This window comes from Aythya ferina (genome assembly GCF_964211825.1).
Source record: "Aythya ferina genome assembly, chromosome: 14".
Classification (NCBI taxonomy): Eukaryota; Metazoa; Chordata; class Aves; order Anseriformes; family Anatidae; genus Aythya; species Aythya ferina.
The window spans coordinates 9,936,096-9,949,137 of record NC_140312.1 but is presented as its reverse complement, the minus strand read 5'-3'; the positions used below and the strand labels follow the sequence as shown (position 1 = coordinate 9,949,137).

The window sequence follows — 13,042 nt, the reverse complement described above, 5'->3', positions numbered from 1 at the left end:
TGGGAGATCTCTGATACTGTTATCTGCTAGGGGAACCCAGACAGAGGCGTGTGCTCTTGCTGGAGCAGCTGGGCCAAAATTTCGCCTTGGCTCCACAAGCATTTGTTCAGAGATCTTCTCTTTCCGCTCCAGTGCTTGGACTGCTAGTGCCACACAGCAGAATTGAGTCCCGATTGGTTTTGACAGCCCTTGAGGAGTGCTCTGACTCTAATTTCACTTAGCAAAGGCTTCTCCCCCACACAGCCTCCTTCGAAGAGATAGATGTGTTTGAGCAATGAAAAGGGGAATCTAAGCTATTATTAGCTGTGATACTCAAAGGTGACGTGCAGCTCCCCTTCCTCAGGATGTGTTTACAGAACATAATAGAGCAAATGCTGCAAATACACCTGGGAGCCCTGTGAAGAAAGCGTGACAATAGTTGCTCGTGGCATCCATCTATTCTCCGCACATTTGCCATTCAAGCAGAGAGAATCCAGAGGGTACCTTCTAACATCTTTTTAAAAAATCTGTCATTTTAATACAATTGCTGTAAAATCAGACTGTTTTGTGTACTGAACTTGGAGGATATCACAAAATGACTTCCTGAATGAGCTCATGTGAATGGGATGTCTTTCACACATGATGCTCTGTATACTCAGGGTAATGTAAATGTCAACGTAAAATGGTGTTCTACCAAATCGGAAGAAGCAAAAAAAGCTCTCCTGATCTGGGAACACACAACACTAATGCACACTGCAGCGAAAGGAAACTCTTGACTTTTCACAGGAGATGCGATGGTTTTCTGATTGCACGTTGGAACTGAACCCGGTTCTGACCTCTGCTAGCTGTTTGTGATCTGTGGACAGCATCGTGTCAGTCCTGGTTATTTATCGGTCAGGGCATGGTGGGTCGCTTTCTGTGTAATTACTGCTGAGCACAACATGAAGCTGTACGTGTCTTTCCCTGCTCGCAGCCCGCAGAGGTGGTACAGCTCTATTCACGCGAACAATGCTGCAATGGCTCGTTCTCTGTTAGCCAGTCCTGACATTTAGCGTCGCCTTGGTGATTTTCTGGGTTCTGCAAAGTTAGCCTGAGCTTAGAAAACATTGTCTTGGAAGTGGAAAAAAATACCTTTGTGAAAAAACTACCTGGCAAAACCAGCCTTTATTCCTTCTTGTTGCTGTCTCCTGGTCCAAATTTGCTTTCCAGATTCAGCTGATAGGCAGAAGAGTTTGCTGAACAGCAGCAAATACATTTCGGTCAATGAATTGTTTGCAAATCCGGTGCTTTGACAATCTGTGGTGGGTGAGGGGCTGCCAGAATCTCAGTACTGCTCCCAGAAAAAGTGGCTACGAGCTTTAAACTAGAGAATGCTATTGATCTTTAGCAAGTGATGGATGCTGAAAGATACATCTGTCTCAAATACATGAAAAACATTGACTTTTGGTGGATATTTTAGTTATACCTTGATTTATACTAGGTCCCAACAAGCCCAGAGGCTGAGCTTTGTGAACCTCAGCACTATTTCTCATATGAGGGAGCCAAAAATAATACCTGTGCTTGAGAAGTGGTGCGGAGGAGATGATGGGACTAAGGAGAGAATATTCTCCTTTTCTCCTCAGCAATTCCAAGCTGTCATGCCTGACTCTCAGGACACTTTCTATGTGGACCCTCCATGCTGTGCTGAGCACCACTGGCAGCTCTGACATGGCCACGGCCAGGCCCTGCCCTGGGCTGCGGCCCCAGGTGTTGGAGGAGCTGGGCGTTGCAGTCATGCCTCAGCTCTGATGAGCAAAATCTGCGGATTCGAGAAAAAATAAGCCATATTTCTTTTCCTTTTAATTAATATATGTTAATTAGGGAGTTTGGGGTAATGAAATCACCATCTTCTTTCCAAAAACCAGTTCCCTGTGGCTGGCTGCCTCACCAGGCCGAACTCCCCAGCTTGGAGCCTGCTTCATTTCCCAGGGAACCTTTTGTGCACGTCCTAATCGCATGCATAAGTGGAAGAATAAAAATGGCTGTTAGCCTCTTTCAGGGGCTGTGAACATCTAGACCAAGCTCTCCAGCACGCTGGCAAATAAACAACAGGGCCCTTGGTAGCAGTGTTGTGATTCTGTGGCTGGTCCGTGGGGATTTCACCTCAACAGGGCCATTCAAATGCTATCTCCCAGCCATGTTTACATTAATGACTGTCCCCAAAGTCCCCTCGTCTCTCCTCAGAGAATCTTATTCACTCGTTAGGCTTTTCACTTGGAACCATTCAACCTTGCTGCTTTGATTTTGTAACAGGACAAACTCCAAGTCCTAGCAGGACAAACAAGATTGTATGGCTAATGATTTGTGAGCTTGGCCTGAATGCAATTTACTGCAGAAATTCCAGCCGGTGAGACTTTGTAACCTGCTAATCAAGCACTTTTGGCAGGGGCTGTACAAATGGAAAGGATTTCATAGCCTCCGATTCCGGGGTCATGTCACTCTCCCGAATTGCAGAAATGCTTCTTTAATGCACAGCTTAAATATCTAGCGGCAACTGTTGGAGTAAGATAGGGTTTCACCCCAGTGTGGTTCCACATGTGGGGTGCAAGGGATGCTCCTTTCCGTACTTTACAAGTTGACCGTTTGCAGCCAGAGTCCAAAGACGCCTTACAGGGGAAATGGGGCCGGTCCTTATCAAACAGCAATAACAAGCACCATTACACAGCAGTACCGGGTAATCGATGCTAGGAACTGTGACTCAGCTTCGGCTCAGGTTGGTTCCCCGGGTGGGGATCACAGGGCAACGGTGCAGCGTGTCACGTGGAGATAACCTGCTGCAGCAATCCCGCGGATTAGGCATTTCCTCAAGAGCCTGGCGTTGTGACTGCGGCTCTATCGCTTCGTGTTTGACCTTGAGCATGTCGCTGTGCTTGGAAAGAGGAAATAATAATTCTTTGTGAAAAGAAGAGCCCCGAGAGTCTCACAGTTGTTGTTTCAAACCGTGATGGGTTCCTTGCCATCCTCAGGGGCTGGGCACCCTAGTGCTGAGGCGATCCCTCTCCTGACCTTCTCGTCTGGTGAAGGTCCCACACATGCCAGGAGAAGCAGACACACAGCCAAACACTGAAAATCCTGAGCTTGTCTTCTCTGCTCTTTCAAACTGCCGGAGATCTCAGGGCTGACCTGGGATCAGGCCTTTATTTGTTGAGATTGAGAAGCTGGCTCCATTTTATTGATTGCAGAGAGCCTCTCCTCTCATTCATGGGCGCACGCCGCTCCCAGGTTTCAGATGGGCTGATGAGGAAATGTCTGGTTATCCATTTCTTTGTCAGAGTCAGGAGCCCCTTCCAAACACAGCATTAGCTGACACAGGCAGACTGCTAGCTAGACAAACACTGCTCTGTGTGTCGCGTTCCAGTAAATACCTGCATTTGATTCCAAAGGGCTCCATTGATTAAAACCGGCTCTCCCCACAGACCCAGGGAACAATCGTCACAATAGGACACTGAGCCATTAAACATCGCCACACAAAAATGCTGCCGGATCCTTTCATGTTGGCGCTGTTCTTAGTATTGTTGAGATCTGGAAAATTACCCGTCAATCACTCCTTAAGCTGCTCGTGGAAGTTTTGCTGAACTCAGGGTCTGACTTTGCTGCCGAATTCATGAATACGTGCTCCTGAAAAAGAAATAAAGCTGCAGGAAGCCCGCTCTACTTACACTAGGCTGTCCCAATAGCTCGCCCACTTCAAATAGACTGATGGTGGCAAATGAGATGAGACAAAAATCTCAGATTCTTTATGGCAATATTTCCTGCAGATGCCATTTTTTCAGGCTCTCCTCAGCACTTTGGGTGGGTTTGCATGGTGCCCCCATTATTTAACTTGTTAACCTTTTCTTGCTAGGCCATATAGCAAATGTCTTTATAAAGCAGAAGAATAGGGTGCAGTTTCCATCAGAACAAGTGTTCGTTTAGCCTGGTATCTTCTCTTCGGCAGTGGTTCAGAGTGGGTGTAATGTATAGAGGAAAGTACATGCAGAAGCTGAACCGACAGCGATACCTACTTGGTGTATTCTTTTAGCCTCAAGCACTTTGTGGCTGAAGCATAAATCTACTGCAGTTAAGATGGTTTTGGTCTATGAAATTGAAAACCAGAAGAAAAAGGCATCTGTCCTTGGGGTAATTGGGTTATTAAAGCTTTTATTTAGCCTGTGGCATGCATAGCACATATGGAACCTAGCAGAAAAGTAGTCAGAGAACACACCTGGCAAACAAAATGCCTTTGGGATAAGGTGGGTTAGCTTAGCAGGCAGACCTAAGGTACTGGGTGTCTGACATTTTAGGCTTCCATCCTGTGATGGGTGGCATGTAAGAGGGTTATTAGGAACCACTGGTAATGCTGAAGAAGCCTCCCACTGCCAACTGCAGAGCGATGCAGCTGGATTGTGGTGCTACTGCTACACTGAGCCCAGGGAGCTGCAGCCATGCTTAGGATGGGATAAGGCAGAAGTGTTCACGGGGACTGGGTCACGAAACTGGCTTGAAGGAACTCAAAAGCATCACAGGGAATAGGGAGAGGTGGCAGAAGAGCTGTCATGGCTTTCCCACCTCCAGCACTCAGGAGGAGCTGCGCAGTGCTGCAGAGCAGCTGTATGGTTAACCCTGAGATGGAAAAAGCCCCACAGCTGTTGGGGTTGAGATCAAAAGGACCTATTCGCTCTAGAGACTTGAGATGTGATTTTCTCAGCTCGGAGTTAAATCCCAAAGCAGAAGCTGCTTATTTCCTTGTTTAGATGTGGCCAAAAAGTTTACAAGAACAGCTCCTCCTGTGGGAGTCTGGCTGTGGGACTAGGGAAAGTGGTAACTCTTGTGAGATTTCCATCATTTTGTGGAAGCATTTTGCAGATCAACTGTTACGATAATGACAGCGTAGAATCTGAACCTGACTCTCAGTCTGGATTTGGTTTCAGATCTTTCAGTCATTCTAAAATTAACTTCCCTTTCCAGCTCGCACATACGTACAGGGAAGAAAGCAGAGGAATAAAAGCCATCATAAAACGTTAGCTAACGAAGGGAACGAAGCACCTGTGATCTCACACGTATTATTTCTATTTTCAAAGACGAATGCAAAGTCCATTGGGTGGAATTTAAACCCCTATCGCTGAGCGAACTGTAGGAACACGGCGTTACTATGGAAAATTCCTGATTAAAGTCTGTAAAGAATTTCCTATGCAGAGGCTGTTTATTAATAGGTACCTCAGCCTCGCATCTGACATTGACAATTCTGCCCTTTAAACGCATCGTTTTGCAAGCAGCGTGATAAAATGCCGCACCACTTTTTTTTTTTTTCTTTTTTTTTTTTTTTTTTGTACAGAGAGAGTTTGTCCCAGCCCTCCCCCTCGGGCTCCGCCGGCTGTAACCGCTACAGTTTGCTTTGCTAAGCACAGGAACAAAAACTGCAACCATGAAATTATTTTAACAAGACCATAAAAAAAAAAAAAAAAAAAAAAAAGAAAGAAAGACAACAACAACAATTTGCCCGAGTGATGCTTGGAAAAAAAATAAACTCCTCTCTCTAAACTAATTAAACTGTACTATGTGTCCTTGTGCAGTTCCTGGCGCTTTTCTGGTTCACTCAGTTTCAATAGATGCATGAGGACTGGAGCCAGCGCTCCTGAGTGACTAGCTCGGAACAAAAGCAGGTCTCCTGAGTATTCTTGAGCAGCCAGCAAATTGAGGGAAAGTTATTTTGGGTTAATCAATGTACTTCAGTTGCAATCACAGCTAGCTTCTAACAGAGGGGCCTGCAAACAAGGAATTACTGTTCGGAGCTCAGCTATGGATGGGACTGGAAAGTGTTACTGGCTAGACTGTGCTCTTCTCAATGCCTTTTTTTTTTTTTTCCTTCCTTCTTTTTTCTTTTGCGTCCTGAATTTGGCTTGGCAGTTTTACGTGTCCTCTCCATTTGCATTTCCCCCCTGTTTATTTATTTATTAATTATTGGCACCGGGAGCATGGGAAATTATTGGCAGTTGCTTAAAAGTCCCCGCAGGGGAGAATTCTTACCATGTTCTAGCCAGGGCTACCGTATGGAGCTAGAGCAATTGTGGTCGGTGCTCAGCTTTCCGGCAGTAAATCCCTGATTTATGCAGGTTTATGCTGATGAAGGCTGGCAGTTGAGGTCGCTGAGGTGTGGTGAAGAAGGGGGCTGGGTACCTCGAGTGTCCTGGAGGAGAGGCAGGACGTGGGGGAAGCTCTTGGCATCAGGCTCTAGGCTGAATTTAATAGCCTATACTTGTGTGTGTAGATACAAAATGACTTCTTTTGGAAATCACCTCTCCTCTTGAGGATCCTAAATGGTGGAAAATGAGATGCTCTGCTCCACAGCCTTTTGCAAACCTGGCTGCTGGGCAGGAGGTGTAAAGCCTGGGTGAGGGTCCCAGTGAAAGGGGTGCCGGAGGGTGCTGCAGTCTCACCTGCCTTCTGCACCAGTTTTGGGGCATCAGTGCCAGCATAGTGCCTAGAGCAACCTCACTGAGGCTTTCCGGCCCTGTGAGCTTTCATAGGTATTTACAGCCCTGAAAGCCATCATCTGTTAAATGGAATCCTGAATTATTGCTTCTGCTGCAGTGTTTTATTCATCCAGCCACTCCCTACCGTTCATGTGTGTGCTATTACACTAGAAAAATGCCAGGCGTCCAGGCGCTCAGGCTGTGCTGGAAGAACCAGTTCAATAGATCTGTATCTATGGGTTCAGGTGGAGCCAGTGCTCGGTGCAGTCCCCAAATCCAGCTCCCCCGTTGCTTTGGACTGCAGGCTCTCCTCCCCTGGTGAGGATCCTGCCCCCAGTACTGATGTTTGATTCACCATTTCAGAACTTGGTCTTTTAAAAGGCTGAGATGCCCACACCCGCCTGAATTCATAGAGGAGTTTAGGGTTTCCGAAGCACACATAAAAGGTCTGTGTTAGGTCATCTCTTGCAATTAAAGGATTGCCTGGACAGACACAAATCCAGGCAGCTTCTCAGACAAGCTCAAATGTTTTACATCCCATGTCCTCCAGGAAAGATATCACAGAATCAGAATGGTTTGTATTGGAAGGGATGTTGAAGCCCCTCTAATTCCAGCCCCTCTGCCGTGGGCAGGGACACCTTCCACTAGACAATGTTGCTAAAGTATGTATTTATATTTACGAGTATAGATAGCCTTAAAGTTTTTGCTTCTTGAGGTTGCTCTTCGGGTCAACAGAATGCTGTTACTGGGGAGTCTTCTTGAATATAAACATGTTTTTTGTCAGGTTTGCACAAGCCCGAGCCCCATGTTATTGTGCAACGCAGCGTCCAGCCACCTGGCCGTGCCTCCTTCCCAGCCCAAGCCTCCCCAAACGGCTCGGCAGCTGTCCAGACATGGTTCAGCTCCCTCTGCTTGGAAGAGGTGGGCCTAACCCATGGCTTCACATCCAGATATCAAAGAACCCTGGATCTAAGTCCCAGTTTTGCAGCTTTTTGGACCAGCACATCATAAACGCAGTGTGCAGGGTCCTGCTGACCACTGGCCTGACCAGGATGGGGTCCCTCAGTAGGTGCATGGTCCTACCAAGGGCCTTCCTTCTGACTGCAGTCAGGTCTGCGTGATCTCCTGCACCATAACCACAGCCCCTTGAGGCTGGCAGCACTCAGCACGAGGAGAGTTAAACCCCTGAATTTGTGTGCTGAGACTCTCATCCTCATATAGGTAAGAGCACATGAACACATCGCCATCTATAAACGCTGCTTTTGTTGTCTCTCGTACTCCAAGGACGGATAGGAACTTCTGTGGGTGAGACCTTCTGTTTCAGAGACTTACAATCCATCTGCTCGGGAATTATATGTGAACATTTTCTAGTTCAGCTCCTTCTGTTAATTTCTGCTTTGAGGGGCTGTTTAAAAATGGCTTTATCTGGATTTGCTTGTGCCATGCTTGCAGGATTCTTGGGTGGAAGCCACGTCTTGGAATCCCATAACTTTCTCAGGCATGTTTTTCAGTGCTTACGGTACTCTGTCTGAGCTGTCCTTATTTTTTTGGCTTTGAAATAATTATTTTTGTTATTTTTCCATCCTCTCTTTTTCCTTCGGTATCTTTTCTTAAAGCAGTTTTCGTAGAGCTTCTTTGGTTAACTATACGTTCAAATACCCTGCTTTCTGGAGTTGCACCTGAACCATGACTGTAGACCCGAGTGGTAACATCAGGCTGAGGCAAAGCATCGCTCTCTGTCTTTGGTACTCATGTTTTGTGAGGCTGCTTTCTTGAGGCCACATCTAAATCTGAAACAGAAATCTGGACCTGTAAGTGTGAAAACTTGCCTACTTAATTGCAGGTGTCGTTGAAGGCCTGTTTAAAAACATTTGAAATCTGGGTGTCACAAGAGTTGCCCTGACTCGTCACACCAAGTAACTTGGAAAAGTCTCAGTGACTGAGGGAAACTCGGTTTCTTTGCACCACGATCAAGCTTGTGATTGCCTCTAGGCAATTTTATAGGACCGAACCTGTTCAGCCTAAAGCTCACCCCCTCGTTTTTGGGGTTTTATGCTACTCACACTGAAATACTCGCTCTGACAAGGCGGTGTCAAGCCTCAGGCACTGACAGCTCTCTGCAGGGTGCGAACCACACCAGGCTGTGCCTTCAAAGCAGCAGGAAATTCCCACAGCCCAAAACGCGGCACGCACAGGCGTGAAAGCAGACAAACGTCACGTCTGCCTGGAACAGGGGCATGAGAGCAGAGAGTGACCACATGGGCACTGATCCTGCCCCCTACACGAGCTCATGTTGAGCTGGCAGGAGCAGAGGAGCGCGAGCAGTGACTGGGGTTCGCTGTAGGACCAGAGCAGAAGGCACCCCACCTCGCTGAGCCCCAGCTTTTCTAATTGCAATGAGCTCACATGAAGCTTAAATAGCCAACACCAACAAAGCTCTCCTAGAACCTCAACGCTTCCCGAAAGTGAAGTGTCCTTAGTAGGGTGCCAAAGCTTTTTGTGGCTTGTACGGGGTCCAGGAGGCTGTAAGGGAACGCGTGGAGGTGCACGTCCTGCGGCTGACCTCGCCATGCTGGCTTTTGGCAATTTAGGCCAGGTCTCCCTTCCTCTCTTCTTTATGTTGTCTTGACACAGCTGTTTGCGAGTCTTACTACAATGGGCATTTATTTTATTCCAATAAGCTCTAATTAAATTAAGCTGCTTCTACGACCAACAGGTCAAATTTCTCAACTAAAATTGACATTCGCATTCTTATTGTGCCTTCCTTATTGGATTAAGTCTTGATCAAGGAAAATCATTTACTGGGGCAGCATTCAAAGAGGGACAAAACACAATCTGCCTGTTCTCTGCTTCTGTGGTTTGAGAGGCACCACAAACTGCAGGGGGACACAGAGCCATTTTCTGCAGTTGTTTGCCAGCTTGCTGGCCACTGGTCAACAACACATTTTCTAGAGTGAAAGTTGTTGGTCCATTCAGGTATTTATTTATTTATCAGCTTGTATGTTCTGTGTCACAGATGTTTAGGACTTTAGCTCCTCTGTTCTTCCCAAGAATGTCCTATTTTGTTGGCAGTTTTGACCGAGGCCAAGGGGAGACCATGGCTTAACAGTAAATTTTGTTCACAAAATATAAGGGGCTCACAAGGTCAGAGCTGAAATACACATTATGTATATTGCATGATGTTTATTTATGTGTATAATATATATATATATACACTTTCTGAACATTAAAGAATCAAGATTTGTTTCTGCAGCCCCCCAGCTTTTCCCTGTAAAAAAGAAAGTCTTCTGGTTTAAAAAAGTGCCATGAGATCTTGCTCCTTTTTTTTTTTTTTCTTTCTTAACTGGGATGTTTGGGCTGAGTTTAAAAAAGAAATAATTTAACTTCTGATTTATGAGGCTTAAGGGTCATGTTTTTAAGCTTTTCTCCGCAGTCATGAGACCTAGGAAAAAATGAAAGCTAAGACTTTCGGTTAATGAGAAGAGTCCAGGAGTTTAGACTTCATGAAAAGTACCAAATTCCACGCGGCTTGCAGGAAAACTGCTGGTGTTGTCAGCCCCCGCTGTCCCCCAGGGAGGGGTCTTAGGAAACACTGCTTGTGCTGCTGCTTCTGATAAGTGAGGATCTTTTTTGGGGGAACAAAGAGCTGGCTTCACACCTCCCAGGGCAGTACTACCCCCAGCCTTTCCGTCTCCCCATAAATGAGGTTGCGTTGCTCACCGCAGCCTTCCAGCCCCATTCGAGGGACAGGTTCCCAGCTAGGTTATGGGCTGGCACCGGTCCAGAGATGCAACTTTGTGATACCGAGGAAGGAATGTAAAGCTCTCGGCTTCCTGACAAGGTGTTTATCTGCGGGTTTCCCACAAGCTCTCTCCATCCCCTGGCTTTGGGGCCAGAGGCAGCTCCGGCGGCCCAGCTGTTTCCTGGGTGGCACTGTGGATCCTGCTCCTGCCTGCTCACCAGGACCTCGCAGACCTTTATCAGGGTTCAGTATCAGTTCTCCCGCATGGCAGCGGGAAGTGGCTGAGCAGAGGAACACCTGCACACCCGAAGGCGCCATCACCCTCGCTGCAGCATCGAGGGCTGGAGCAGGAGGCGGTGGCAGGGATGCTGATGTGACAAACGTGTCGGCACGGGCAGCTCGTCATTTCTATGGTAACGCTTCTTCTCCTCCTGTTTGTGTTCCCCCGCATGTGCACGCCCAAATCTGCACTGTTCATCCCCGTCCACTTGGACAATTACACCATCCCCAGCCCTTCGTGAGTTAGTCCAAAAAAAACATGTAAAAAATGTCCATTTTCTTGCCATGGCTGAAAGTTTTGTAACAAAGGGGAAACCTGAGCGCTTGGGCCATGGGATTTCTTTGAATTATTAATCGTGGGAACAAAGGAGCAGGAGGGTTCCTCGCCAGGAATGGGGCAAGCAAAGCACGGCTTCTCCTCGGGACTGTGCAGGAGGAAAAGGTGATGGCTCTGCTACTAAGGGACTGGTTTAGCCAGCTTTTGATTGTTTTGGATACACTCAGGGATGCTGCAATGACTCAGACAAAATTGCTGCTTTGTCTGAGAGACACGTTTACTTCTCAGGGTAATGAGTTGATCTCCGCTCCGATTAGATTTCACTGCAGTCCTCGTAACCAGTGGGTGTTGGCAGGGATGGGAGTGGTGGAAGGTTTAACTCAAAGGAGAGAACAGAGAGGAACCTGCTCTACAAAGGGATATTAAAAAAAAAAAAAAAAAAAAAAAAAAAAAAAAAAAAAAAAAGCATTAATTGCAGCGTAAGCTGATCAAGCATAATAGCAGCCTCTTCCCACCTTCGCTTAGTCAGTTCCTGCAGCTGGAAGCAGGCAGATCTCTGGCAGCTCAGGAGCTCAGCAGGAAGCAAAGGTGATTTACAGCCCTACCAACGCCTCCTCTGCCCTCCTGCTCCTGCCATGCTGGCGGGCGGCCGGGTGCTGCAGCGGGGCTCTGCCCTCCTGCCCGCCCACTGAACACACCCTGAGACCTCGGGAAGTTTGGGATGGGGTCGAGGTGAAGCACATGGGCAGCTCCAGGTGGCTCTGGCAGAGGGGCAGCAGCTCCAGGCCAGACAAGGAGCCCACTGCAGAAAGCCCTGGGGAGTACCAGCACCGTTCCGCATCCCTTCTGAGTACGGTGAGAAATTACAGCACTTGGGAGAACTTCGTCTCAGGCAAGCATGACATAAGAGTACAGCTGGGTGAATAACACCAGTGACATTTTCTACAGCGATTAATTAAACTGAAATTCCAGTTTGATCCGGTCCTCTTCAAAGGCCTTCTCCAGGCATTCCCACACAGCTGAGCAGTGCTCGTGCTGGTGCGGGTGGAAGCGCTGAGCTCACGCCTGCGAGAGCTTGTGGGAGGGCAAACTTTGTACGGGCTGCCCGGGAGCCTCGGCAGTGGGAAAACTCCCAGCAGTTTTATTTCTCACGTTACAGCACGGGAACGAATTCCAGCCGGAGACCTGGATATCAAGCAGTGATTAGAGGGCGAAAAATAAATAGCTTGTGAGATGATTTTGAATAATACAGAAGGACGCTGCCCACTCACGGGCTGCTTCAAGCAGAGGGAGCAGGGAGCATTGCCAAGGTCTCCCACTGCCTGTGTGTGACATCCAGCACTTCTCTGGGTGCTGGTAGATGTTTTTGTCAGCTCACGGAGAAGCCATGGTGGCTGCTCAGACCTTGCGTCAGGGCTCAAATTTTTGGTCACTGCCAACTCCCACGTGGCACCTGAACAAAATCCCTTGGGCTACAGGTCCTGCAGGTCCCTGTCCTCTCCCCTGAACCCTTCACGCAATGGCTCCGAGCCTTTAGCAGACATTTGGCCAGGGAGGTCAGCGTCTCCTTGCTGCGCTCACCACAAACAGCCAGGTCAGCTCTCCACTCGAGTGTCACTTTAATACTTTCCACATCAACCTCCACAGCCCCGGAGAGGTCAGGGCTCAGCGTGAGTCACACGGTGCTGGCTGGTGCCATCGCTTCAGGTTGGAAATGGTGTTTAGTTTCTTGAGCTGAGACACGAATATTTCGGTCGCAGAACATGCAAGATGCAGGGGTCTGTTTCCTGGCTCACCACTTGGGCTGGAGCACACCTCGCCATGCCTTCACCCTAGGCTTTCCCTTCTCTAGGATATCCCAGAGCCTTGGTATGCTACCCCAACCCTACCTATCAGATCTGTGAGGCTACAGAGAGCTTAGATCCTTTGTCTTGCCTTCCTCTTCCATTTCTTAAACCATCTCCACCCCCATCTTTTTTCCTAGACCCATTCTGGTGCTGCTGGGTACCTTCAAGGCTTCCCTCTCCCCTTTCATATCCTTCCTCGAGTCCTCCTCAGGCCAGAAGCTCACCAAAAGCCTCAGCAGTGGTTTGGCAGCTGCTGTGCTGCCCAGATACCCAGGCTTGTTTCTACATGGTATTCCCAGAGAGTTTTCTGAGATGCTTTGCCTCCAGCCCAGCTGGTCCTGCTAGCAAGAAGATGTGGAAAAAAAATAAATAAAATAAATCTGAAAACCCATTTTGATTTCATTTTGAAAAAAAACCCAAACACACA

General features: G+C 47.8%; 1 long non-coding RNA gene across 2 annotated transcripts in view; it reads left to right on the top strand.

The window, feature by feature from the left end:
- Positions 1 to 13,042, top strand: part of LOC311444753 — a 217,593-nt gene that overhangs the window by 200,730 nt on the left and 3,821 nt on the right. The window lies entirely within an intron of this gene.